The sequence below is a fragment of the Strix uralensis genome, chromosome 1, assembly GCF_047716275.1.
Source record: "Strix uralensis isolate ZFMK-TIS-50842 chromosome 1, bStrUra1, whole genome shotgun sequence".
Classification (NCBI taxonomy): Eukaryota; Metazoa; Chordata; class Aves; order Strigiformes; family Strigidae; genus Strix; species Strix uralensis.
The window spans coordinates 104,252,890-104,265,234 of NC_133972.1; positions in this window are offsets into that span (position 1 = coordinate 104,252,890).

The following is a 12,345-nucleotide window of genomic DNA, read 5'->3' on the forward strand; positions in this document are numbered from 1 at the left end:
GACAGTTACTTGGGCTTGCAACATTCAAAGCTGTCTGTGCTGCTGAGGACCTTGACCTATCTTTCATAATGGTCCAGTCCATCAAATCCTATCAGTTAGTTTCTCCGAGAGACTTTGGTGGAGGACTTTGACAAAAGCTTTTTTGGAAATCTTAACCCCTTGTACCTCAGAATAACCCTAACCACACGGGTTTTTCTCCTCCAAAGAACTCCACTGAATGCAGGTGTAGGAGTCTGGGCCGCGCTGGGAGAAAGTTAGTGCAGACAGAAGAATGCAAGGACGAAGACAAGGCCAGCAAAATAAGGCTGGCAAAAACACACAAGATAGCAGATAAGTGAGAAACACCTGTGGTCAGCAAAAGCACACAAATCTGCGCAAAACAGGGTATGAGATAAGGGAGTTTTGGCAAGTTTTGGGCTTTACATGCTAATTGCAATTAACCAATGCAAATGCTTGTAGAGGCGCGTGAACAGCGCGTGTAGATGACCCGTAGCCTATTAGAAGATAGATCAGTGCGTGTACGGAACTTAGTAGAGTACAAATGTAACCAGAAAAGGAATAGAATATATTATAATAACAATAAAAAAAGATGGACGACCTGATCATCACATTGGTGTTGCGTCATTTCTGTTCCCGCACGGAGAAATAAGGACCCCGCCTAATGGTGACTCCGACATGCAGGGCCCATGGCTTGTCTTTGCAAAAGGTGGACCTTTCATGTTGCGCTGCATTTACCCATGTGCTTGCCAATTCTATTCTTTTGTATAATGCCTCATAATTTTCCTTGTACAGGTGTCAGGCTGTTGTTTCTTGGATCACCCTGGGATCCTTTTTTAAAACCTGATGCTACATTTGTCAGCTTTCATTTCCCTGACACTGAGGCCAATTTAAACACAGTTTATCATATTACAGTTATGGTTTGACAATTTGATGTTTAAATTTTCTGAGACATCTGGTGGTTACTGTCTACTGCTGACAACTTTTTACTAGTTAATTTATCGATTTGCCAAAAATCTTTCCTAAGTTTCTTCAGTTTAAGGGTGCTCTTCTTTCCCGTTCCCTGAAAATAAAGGTTGTCACATTGTGAGTTTTCTTCAAGTTTTTCTGCAGTGAACACTGAAGCGTAGAGTTCTGTTTTCCTTGTTATGGCTTCATTTTCTCAATGCTCTTACTGAACGTTGATTCTCTGATAAGCTTCCACCTGTGGGTGAGTTTGAAAATGTTTTAAAATATTTTAAATTATTGAGATATTTGTTATTAATTTATTATTATCTAAATCTAGTTTCTGTTAATGTTATACATCAGTCTATTTTGGCCTGCATTATTTTGATCACCAGAGTTGAGGTTCCATTTTCATTTGGTTGTTTGAATGTGAGTTCTGTTTTTGAAAGATACCAGTTTAGTACCAGTAATCCCCTTATTCTACTGTTTTCCACTCTGATTAGGAGTGGGAGAATTTTTTTAATAGATGGCATAACTATACCCTGATTTTCTAATAGGGGGCCTATAATATAATGTTTAGAATAGAATAGAATAGAATAGAATTTTATATAATATTATACTACATTACTATTAAAATACATAATATTAATATATAATAATATTACATGATACAATTATATAGTAATATAATATAAATAATGACTACTATATGAATATTATAAAAATGCAATTATAATATATCATATAATATATAATAGTATGGATATTGTATTATTATAATATATTACTATATTATAAAACATATTATAATGTTGCTATAATATCATAATATAATATTACATCATATCGTATCAGATTATATATTATATTGTGTACTATATTATTATACTGTATTATAATATATACTATATGATATCTTTAATTTTATTATAATGTTATATAATGTATATCATATTGTATTATATTTATATTGAAGATATAAACATTTTTGATAAGGATTTTACCCTTTTGACTGCTTTTATTTTTCATTTCCCATTTTTATGCAGGTCTCCTTTTCAAAATTAAAAACTACTGTAGTGGATGTTTTGGGTTTTTTTTCTCTGAAAGGAAAGCTGAATTTAATCATCATGTCATAACATTGCAATCTTCAGCTATAAAGGTTTGGACCAGGCTGTGATCAGGAGCTGCTTCTTTTTGTGTGTGTGTGTGTGTGTTGGAGGTCTCCCGCTGGACTCCAAAGGATCTTCACACATGGTGTGGTAAAAGGTGTGTGACTAAACGACCGAGCTGCATGAAGGTGTCCTGAAACATCATGCTTCAGCCAGAAGGAGAAGCAGAGAGTGCGTATGCCCCCTGAAGTGCTACTGCAGCTTCCCTGCAGCACAGGAGGACCCATCACAGGCAGTTCCTCCATGCATTGGCATGGCTCCTTTCCCTGGTGAGCCTTTCCATGGACGGCGGCAAGGGGCAGAGCCCATCACATCTTTCCCTGTACCTGCCATGGTCCTGTGAAACACTCCTGGAAAGACAGTGACAATGATCCTTGGGATGGAGGCTGGAGAAGCAGAAAAGAGGTGCATGGGCCTCTTTCTCAAGTGTCAGTTTTGGCTGAAATGGGACAGCAGAACGGAAGTTCTGTGGCAATAATGTGTTCTGTGGCAGGAGGGACAACCTGTTGGATAGGCAGGTCACAGAAACCTGATTTTCATGGGAAATTTAGCTAAAATCCACACAGGCTGTCCTGGGTCATTGGAGATGCTGTAATACTTCTAATGGTTTCCCGAGTATTAATCACAAATATAAAATGAGTCAGACTTTTTCCACTCTGGAGTGAGAAAAACCTTTACTGTACATTTCTCCTGATAACATATATTGTTAACAATGCTGCCCTTTTCCATGAAAGTAATTTTTTCACCATCTTCTCCCCATGACTCAGAGGTGAATGAATGCTACTTTCACAGACAGAGATGTGCAGATAAGTTTTATTTCAATGTTTTTAAAAGGATGACAGCATGGCATGGGGATCACGACGATGACAAAGCTTTGAGAACAACTGGAAAGATTTCTGTTTGAACTGCAAAGGTATGCAGTAACTGAGATTTTTTTTTCAGGCTTGCTGCCACAGCACACTGGGAGAGAAACACACTGACACTTTCCTGTATTTGAGGGATGAGATTGTGCTTTAAACCAGATGACTAAAGAAACAAAACCATAAAATGGAATTGCTAAAAGTCTGTGAAATACTTGATCTCCTGAAACATTATTTATGAAAAATAGGTATTTTCTCATAATGCCAAGAATGACTCTGTTGAAGAATTTACCATGAAGCTATAAGCAGTACCACAGATTTACTGCAAGTCATAGTTTAGCTCCACCAGTGACTGGCATGCTGAGACAATAGTGGGTCATATCATCTATGGTGTGAGAACACTGTCAAAAGGAGGGATAAGAAAGGTCTGCTTGGGGCCATAGTTTGAGTGGTGCACAGAGGTTTTTTTCGGGTGGGAGGGAAAGAAATTCATAGCATGCTATATAGCACTGAGGAGAGTAATGGTTCAGGGAAGGAAGTTGGAGTTGAATGAGAATCAGAACTTATTTATAGCCCCAAATTTTTTGATTAGCTAAAAATATTAGGTTTTTTTATATGCCCCTGTTTATTAAGCTTTTAAGATACACTTACATTTTTAACTCTTTTCTGCAGCCAGGAAGGCTAGAAACAACCACCTTTTTTTTTTCCTCTCTCCTAGAAAGGAAGATTTCTTACCTATTTGCAGCCTCTGTAAAGTAGGTTTTTTAAAATTAAAACTATAATGGAATATAAAGGAAAATCACAAGTTTGCAGTGCTCACCTTTGATCTAGGAGAACCAAAGTCTACACAGACTTCCTCTTTGACCTTTCAGCAAATAATTTAACCACATAGGATGAAAATCTGGCAGAAAACTGGCAGGTCACAGAGAGTTCTCCATGCTGTAGACAACTACATCAGATATCCTTATTAACAATTATTCCAGACTCTGTTTTAACATTATATAGGTGTTTTGCCCTCCACAACTCCAATTAGAGGCCCGTTCCAGAACCTTGCTTCTCTGGTACTTAGAAACCTTTTTCTAATTTCCAGTCTAATTTTATTCATGACTGCTTTATACTAATTTGTTCTTTGCTAACATTGTCTTTTTCTTAAATAGCTCATTTCCTTCTGTGGCATATACCCACCTGCTGAATTTATACAGTACAGTTTTCACTCCTCTTACCTTTCATTTTTCTAGGCTAAACAAGGCAACTTCTTTTATAAATATACACTCTAGGCTATCTATCAGCCTATACTCTAGGCTGTCTGCTCACTTAGCCATCTTTTTTGACCTTTTTTACACCTATTCCTATTTAAATTATTCCTCTTTTTTGCAACAAGTGTGCAGTAATGTGTATAATAATTTGTGGAGGGTCTCATCAAGGCCTTATATATGCATTCATATTTCAGTCTGTATTGAAAATATTTTGCTTGGCAAATTATCTTTATTATCTTTCCCTGGTCATTTCATAATGCTGTGAATCCTGGTTTTGAGTACTACAACCAGATATAAGTCCCCTAAAATTATGAAGCCATATATACTGTCAATATTAGGGCCATCCTTAAAAGTAGCTCTATTCTAAAAATCTGCTACAGGGCCACTGTTCTGTACATTCATGTGGTTACAGTGCTACATATATATTCAGGTGAAAAAATCTGGAAACTTAAAACTTTATTTAAAAAAATGTCTGTGATATAATATCTTTTAAGTATATCCTATGATTCTAGTTGCAAAACCACACAGTACTAGAGAACAGGAATAAAAAAAATGAAGATAAATGAGTTGGCTTGTTGTTTATACTGACTGATTGGGGTAAGGTGGATTAAACAAAGGTGACTTAACTTTTAAAGGTTTAAGAGGCAATATGAACACAAATGCCTCCTATCTTGTATAATGCATTAATGCCACTAAATTTTATTACATACACAACATCTTTTTAAAATTATTCCTTGATCAGAATTGTTGATGTGCCCACCTTTTAGTAGAATCTCCAATACTTACTCTATACTAAGAAGTGTAAAAAATATAGCTAATATTACATAAAACCTTAATATACTATAGTAAACAACTAGATCTTTTATTTTTTTCTTTCTAGTTTTTCATGTGGAAAGGCATAACAGAAGATACTTGAGCCAAATAGGTTTAATGAAGCAATGTTTATGGAAAAGGAGGAAAATGTTAGAGGATTTCAAAATAAAAGAAACAGAAAAACGAACAATTCATTCCATGAAGTACATAAAGACTAATGCACTTTCTTCTTTTAGTGAAGAAATAGAGGGGGAATAGGAGAAGGAGGAGGGAGTTGCTGAGCCTGCTACCTCCCTTGAGCATATTAGCTTGCAATTTATTTTGTATTAAATGCCACGTCTCTCACCCTTATCCTAGTTTAGACTGCAGGATAAAGCTCCCTGCTGGAGCTGCAAGTGACAATATATAGCGAATCACATGCCCCTTGCTAGACACCTGTCTATGTTAGACTTGCAGTTCTGGCTAGCCACTCCTCCTGCCACACTGAAGTAACTTTCTGCTCCTCACAGTGCTCGGCTCCTAGCAGGAGTACCACAACATTTAGTATCTATGTTCAGATCTTGTTATAGGAGAAAAAACATCCTCACTGGAGTCACAGCTTCTCGTGGTGTGTAGTTCTGCATCCCAGGAAGTGAACTTGTACATGAGTTAGGGTGATTGCTCATCAGAGGTAAGTCCAGGCATAGTTTTATTGCCTGTGCTTTTCACACATTAGTGTCACGACTGTTTCAACTTCCTGAAATATATTTACGCTCTTTGGAGAAGCCTCTCCAAATATAGCAGAATGTGAAAAACAGTTGAAAACAGACATGTATATTGGTCCCTTCCACTCATCTCCCTTCTGTAGCAGTAGGTGCCAATCATTCAGGATATTTGTTTCCATCTGCCTTGCACTGTCAAGAAGGGGCTGTTCTCCTTCTTTAGATTTAGAGTATATCTTAAAGCACCCAAAATATAAGGGACCAAGGTTCAAAACTTTCCTGTGCTCAAGGAGACCCATATATAGACTAGAAAAATGCAACTCTCGTTAGTATACAAGGACTATGAGGGAGAGGGAAGGAGGATAGCTGATGAATATCCATAAGGACAACCACATCTCAGATAGCATCACTTTCTTTTCAAAGCCAGCTTTTATTTTAAGAATTTGATTTTGATTGGTTTGGGGGTTTTTTGGGAGGTAGGGGGGTTGTTGTTGGTTTTTTAAATTTCTTTCTCAACAGATGCACAGTCACTTTATAGGGAAGCCAAATAGTCCCTCCTTTATCTGTAACTGGATTTTACAGTCTTCAGGTGAAGAGCAGCCTGGCTGATTGAATACAGCATCAAACCTAGACACCCTTGTGAAAGTTTAATGCTTGAAGCATGTATGAATGACTAGTCTTGCAAGTAGCTCCTTAGACACATCTGGTGTTGAACTGGTCTTTGTGATCTCCCTAAGGAAGGCTGAGCTCAGACAGAGTGAATCCACATTGTCAGGTGTCTTTGCATAGGCCAGGATAGTTACCCTGCTAGACTCCTCTCTCGTAGAGAATGTGGGACTTTAGGAGGTTTTAGTTAATGATGAATAAGACATGGGAGTTTATATAAATGGATATTTCTTAGGTCAGTGAAAAGAGAGACTTTTTTCCACATGCAATATGTGACACCTCAGATCTACCTATGAAACATGCAGAGGCACTGATCATCTGCCATAAATGAAACTCAGCAGCAGCTCTGGGGAAAAAAATCTGTACAGATTCAGTGAGAAGACTCAATAGGAAGGATTTTCACAGCTGTCCTGAGGTACTGCCCACTCAAAAAGCCATCTTCTTGGAAAGATAACCCAGAGAGCAGGTCTTCAAAGACTCACATAAGAGTCCTAGCAGAATCCTGAGCAATATATGTAAACAGGACTGGAGAACAAAGTCTGTCACTGTTTAAATCACTTTAACTCTGTGTTCCAAAAGCTACTGACTGACTGGAGACTGGCTGAGAGTACAGCATGGTAAATTGAATGGAAAGATAATCTTCTTTGAAATCCAGGAAACTTCACTTCATGGTGAAAAGATCTCATTGTAAAGCAGGTCTACCTCATTAAATGAGTCATAAAATCCCTCCAACAATAAACAATAATATATCACCCTGGTGTTAAGGAGTTCTGTTCAGTGGTTGAGAGCCACCTGGATCCATATTTCTGTGCTGAGATGGGCAAGGAGTCACAGAAGAAACAAGATTGTTTTATTTGGGCTGGAGGGAGAAAATCATTGCTCTGTATCCTCTGTACCATTCTATATCTTTCTAGGATCCTGCCCAAAAGGCAGTTGAGTAGCTTCACAGCCAAGATAAACATCCACCACGGCAGTCTCAAATCTGTGAGAAGGAAGTTCAGATGCCTTTCCTGAGTGGGCTTCATCATCACAGAAGTGAGGTACTGTGACAAGCACTGACATATGAAAAGGTATTACCTCATAACAGCCCTACATCTATCGCAGGTGTGGACTGGTCTGTATCTCTATAGAAGAAGAGCATTTGCCACCTCTAGAATCTTGTATTGACTCTCAGTGTCACTAAGGTACTGAATCACAGGTACCTGTACTGAAATATCTACCAACCCCAAAGCCACACCATCACTTTACCTTCTCTCTGCAACTATATTTCAACACTCTAAGGGACTCTGAAGAAAGACTCTCTTTCCTAGGCAATAGGAGCTTACCTTCCCTGAGTGTATTATTTTTTTACACTTACTGAGATGGGACAAACACAGCTATGCGGGGGACATGAGCTGCATAACAGTGGGAATCCTTTGGCAGCCTGAATATGGGGATAACGAGGTCCTGACAGTCTGAAGGAGGTTCCACACCCATGTCAACTTGTGACTTCCTGCCAAGCACCACCTACACACAAAGAGGATGGTACACTCTTCAAGCACAAGGGCATCCATGCCCTGCTCACTGACAGCTGAGCAGAAGACACTTCCTGTAGTGATGGGACAAGGGGCAATAGTTTTCACCGGAAAGAGAGATTTAGATTGGATATAAGGAAGAAATTTTTTAAGGTGAGGGTGGTGAGACAATGGAAGAGGTTGCCCCGGGGAAGTTGTGGATGCCCCATTGTTAGAAGTGTTCAGTCAGGTTGGATGAAGCTTTGAGCAATCTGATCTAGTGAAAGATGTCTCTGCCCATGGCAGGTGGGTGTGGACTAGATGATCTTTAAAGGCCCATTCCAACCCAAACCAGTCTATGATACTATGATTCTATGGGTCCACATACCAGCTGATTGTGCTTCAGGCCGGCTTGTGGGTAGGCACTACTGGGATGTGTGACTACATCACTGAGAAATGTATAAATGCTTGTCAAACAAAAGTCAACTCTAAGAAACTTCTGTAGCTGGACATTTTCACAGCCACATGTGCATGAGATTGCCCATGCTTGCTAGGAATACAACTCCACACACATACTGTTAGTATAATCATTTGTAGCTAGAGTGATGAAAGTTTAGTGACTGAGCTGAAGTAAACGTTCACGACACTGTGCTCCCACAACTCCCTTTATATTTTATCACCCCTTTTCCATTCCACTCACTTTTTTCCACATTCCATACCCAGTCCTGGGAAATCTCCACATATTCTAGTGGTTTCCCTCATCGACAGAAGGCTCATTTCCTAAGTAGGTTCTAACACATGACCCATCAAGGTAACAATATATATGTCATTTTAGTCAGTGACAAAAGGATCATTTGCTGCTTCCTCACATAGAGCCAGCCAGGACTGGCATTAGGTATGGCATAACCAGGAAACATGAGACCTTTTCTTCTATACTTGCTCAAGGCCTCTGACCATGAGACACTCTGACCATGGCAACTCAGACGCAGACCTTCCTGGAATAGAAAATACTCTGATTTTGCCTGTGGCAGGTGCTCTAGGTTGGTGTGCAGCAGTAGGAGTACCCCATGTCTATCATCCACTTATGTTGGTAGCTCACCAAGCAACACACTCCTAGGTATGGCTGAGGAGCTGGATGGTGCCCAGCAGCAGCTCAGCTCATTGTTCATCCCAGAAATGCTGGGGAGAGGCACTGAAAACAGCACAAGGTTTTGATCCATCCACTGCTCAAACTACAGAGTCAGTGTCTGGCACGTCTCGTACAGGTGACATGACCAAGTCTTCTCATCTCCCTTGTCCCTTCTTCTTCAGACAAAACTAATATGTAACTTGTTCCAGGGCTGGAGCCTTTCTGTCATTTGCAGATATCTCTTTTATTTTAGCTTTTTTACTAGCTAAATATATGCATATATTTGTGTATACACATATAAAACCTTTCTTATTGTCTCTTCTCAGCTTTTGTCCAAATAGTCCTTCTAGAAGACTATTCTAGATAGTCTAAATCTAGGGAAAGAAAGGCTCTTGCTTGGACATCCTTATGTACAATCACGAGGTTGGTAGCCCTGCTAGCTTTAGCTTTTTGTTCATGGTTTTTAAGTTATATGATATTTTCCTTTTACACCAGAAAAGTGTCAGACCAGAATTCTAATATGATGTCTTCAAAACAAATACCCGTCTCTTGCAAACATTTCTGTTTTAGAAACTTGTTTTAAATTCTTTTTCAAAAGCCTCTTCATTTTTGTATACTGAAAGTCTGGGGCTTGTTCACTCCCATAGGATGTTGAATTTGAATATATTATGGCTACTATTACACCATGGCCTTTTTCTGTCTTGTGCATTCTCTGACTAACTGCACCAAGAACCAGTCATCACTTTGTGTCCAAAATTCAGTACACATCATGCCACTGTGCACAATTCATCCAGTTTACAGAGGGGTAAATGAACTCATCCATTATTTCCAAGTTTTCTCCAAAACTTCTCTAATCTTCCATAACACATCACCTTTAATAAACATCTTGGCAAGTTGTCTGTAATATAGTCCCAATATTGTATGTTTTTTAGACAGACATGGAATTCAAATCCTTACATATATGATATTTAATTATATATTTAATGACTTGGCCTTATTTAACTCTACACTTTAAACCTAGAAAGCCACTCCTTCACAAGCTAGATTGATCTACATCTGACTACAATAGCCTACTGATATTTCTTCTACCAGGTAGAATCTGGCAATCCTGGTTCATCTCCCTCATTTTTCTTAGAGTTGTATAGAGATGCATCAGATTTGGGCTTAGTCTAGTTGCCCATTTTTACATTTCCTAATAAGAAGGAACTTTATTTATTGACATCGTTCCTGAATTTTACCACCTGTTTTTCATGTATACAGAATGTACATAGAATTATAGAATCATAGAATCATTTAGGTTGAAAAAGATCTTTAAGATCATTGAGTCCAACCGTAAACCTAACATTGCCAAGTCCGCCATTATACCATGTCCCTAAGTGCCATGTCTATATGTCTTTTAAATACCTCCAGGTATGGTGACTCAACTACTTCCCTGGGCAGCCTGTTCCAGTGCTTGAGAACCCTTTCAGTGAAGAAATGTTTCCAAATATCCAATCTAAACTTCCCTTGGCACAGCTTGAGTCTGTTTCCTCCTTGTCCACTTGTTACCTGGGAAAAGAGACCGTTACCCACCTCATGACAACCTCCTTTCAGGCAGTTGTAGAGAGCAATAAGGTATCCCCTGAGCCTTCTTTTCTCCAGCCTAAACAACCCCAGTTCCCTCAGCTGCTCCCAACAGGACTTGTTCTCTAGACTCTACACCAGCTTCACTGATCTTTGGATGCTCTTCTTTGACATCTTCTTCTTGAATGAAGAGGATATGTCACCCTGAAAGTATTTTCCCTCCACTTTCCGACAATCTTCCTGACCGTCTACATAATTGTAACTTCCAGCCAGTGGTTCTGTTTCCTTATAGAGATGGAACTTACATGGGAAATAACATGTTTGTAAAAACGGTGTTTTATCTGCAGATAGTTCATATCCAGGCTTATTATTATTGCTAATATTATTATTTTGCCACAAAAAGTTCCTTAAGTTCTGAGACTAGAGGCTGTTATTCACTGAAGAAACTGAAACATACAGTCCATCAATAGCTCCAGGGCAATTTTTCACCAGAGGTAGTTGTCTGGAACATACTTTTTTCCTCTCTCTCTTCAGATTTTTTATTTTATTTTGGCAATTACATGAAACATTACTTCATCCCTTATTATTCTCTTGCCATTCCTAATAAGCTGTGTTTTAATTTAAAACAGCAATTTACAATTCAATTAATATATAACAACACAATCCATTGTAATCACAATGCGATAAATTTGTGTTTTAAGTAATTTTTAATGGTCATAGCAGCTGGATCTGTGAAGTGTGGAAATAGCTACCATTTTTCACCATGTGCAATACTGCCTGTGCAAAGCACCACTTTTTAATTATATCACCACCAAAGCCCAGTGTATGGAAAATGGAGCAACTGTAATTGCAAAGGAAGAAAGTCTTGCTTATCATATACAGTTAATACAGAAAATATAAAAGTTATGCCAAGATGTAATGAGTAAAACTGATATAAAAGTGAATTCCCTGATAAAATCATTATTTAAAGATGTGTTTCAGACTGATATCTTTCAAAAAGTAAAGGCCTGTGATTAACTTACCTCAGCCAACAAAGAGTTACAAGATTACTACATCTGACCAGAAACTTACTCTTTAGAAATTGTAAATAATTCCTTATTACTTTACTGGTGGATGTTTTTTCCCTTTTCTTTTGTGATAGTCATGTACTTTTTCAAATTTATGCATTTCTATACTGTGCAGATAAAAAACTCCCAAAGGGCTAAGTCCTCAACAAGTTGACAGTTCCTTTGACTTCAGTGAAACTACATTAATTCCAACATATTTATTACCTATATTTGCCTGTAGTTTAGATGTTAGATATGAACCATCATATGCCATCTGGAAAAAGTATATAAACCCTCTTCCAAGTTCCACTCCAAAAAAGGAGTGTGACTCCTCCAGGTAGATCCTCTCTTCTGCTCCTACCAAGGCCATTTGGACTTGCTGTGAACACAAGCTCTTGCTGCTACAGAGGAAGAGAGACTTTTCACTCTTTCATCAATGTTTTTACTCTTTAAATCAGAAGTAATCCTATTTTATTGAAAGGAACTGTAGTGCTGTAAATGTAAAATCATAAAAAGGTCTCACTATGTTTTTCCCTCTTCTGTTTAATAGAGTATTCTGTAACCCTGATTTACTTCTAAAGGAACTTCAAGAAATCAGCTTTCCTTTCATTTCCCATCCCAATAACGTACTCTATATCAGTTTGCTCCTGGTCACATGGAGAGTACTCATCAGCATTAATAATTCTACTAATGAAACCTGCAATATA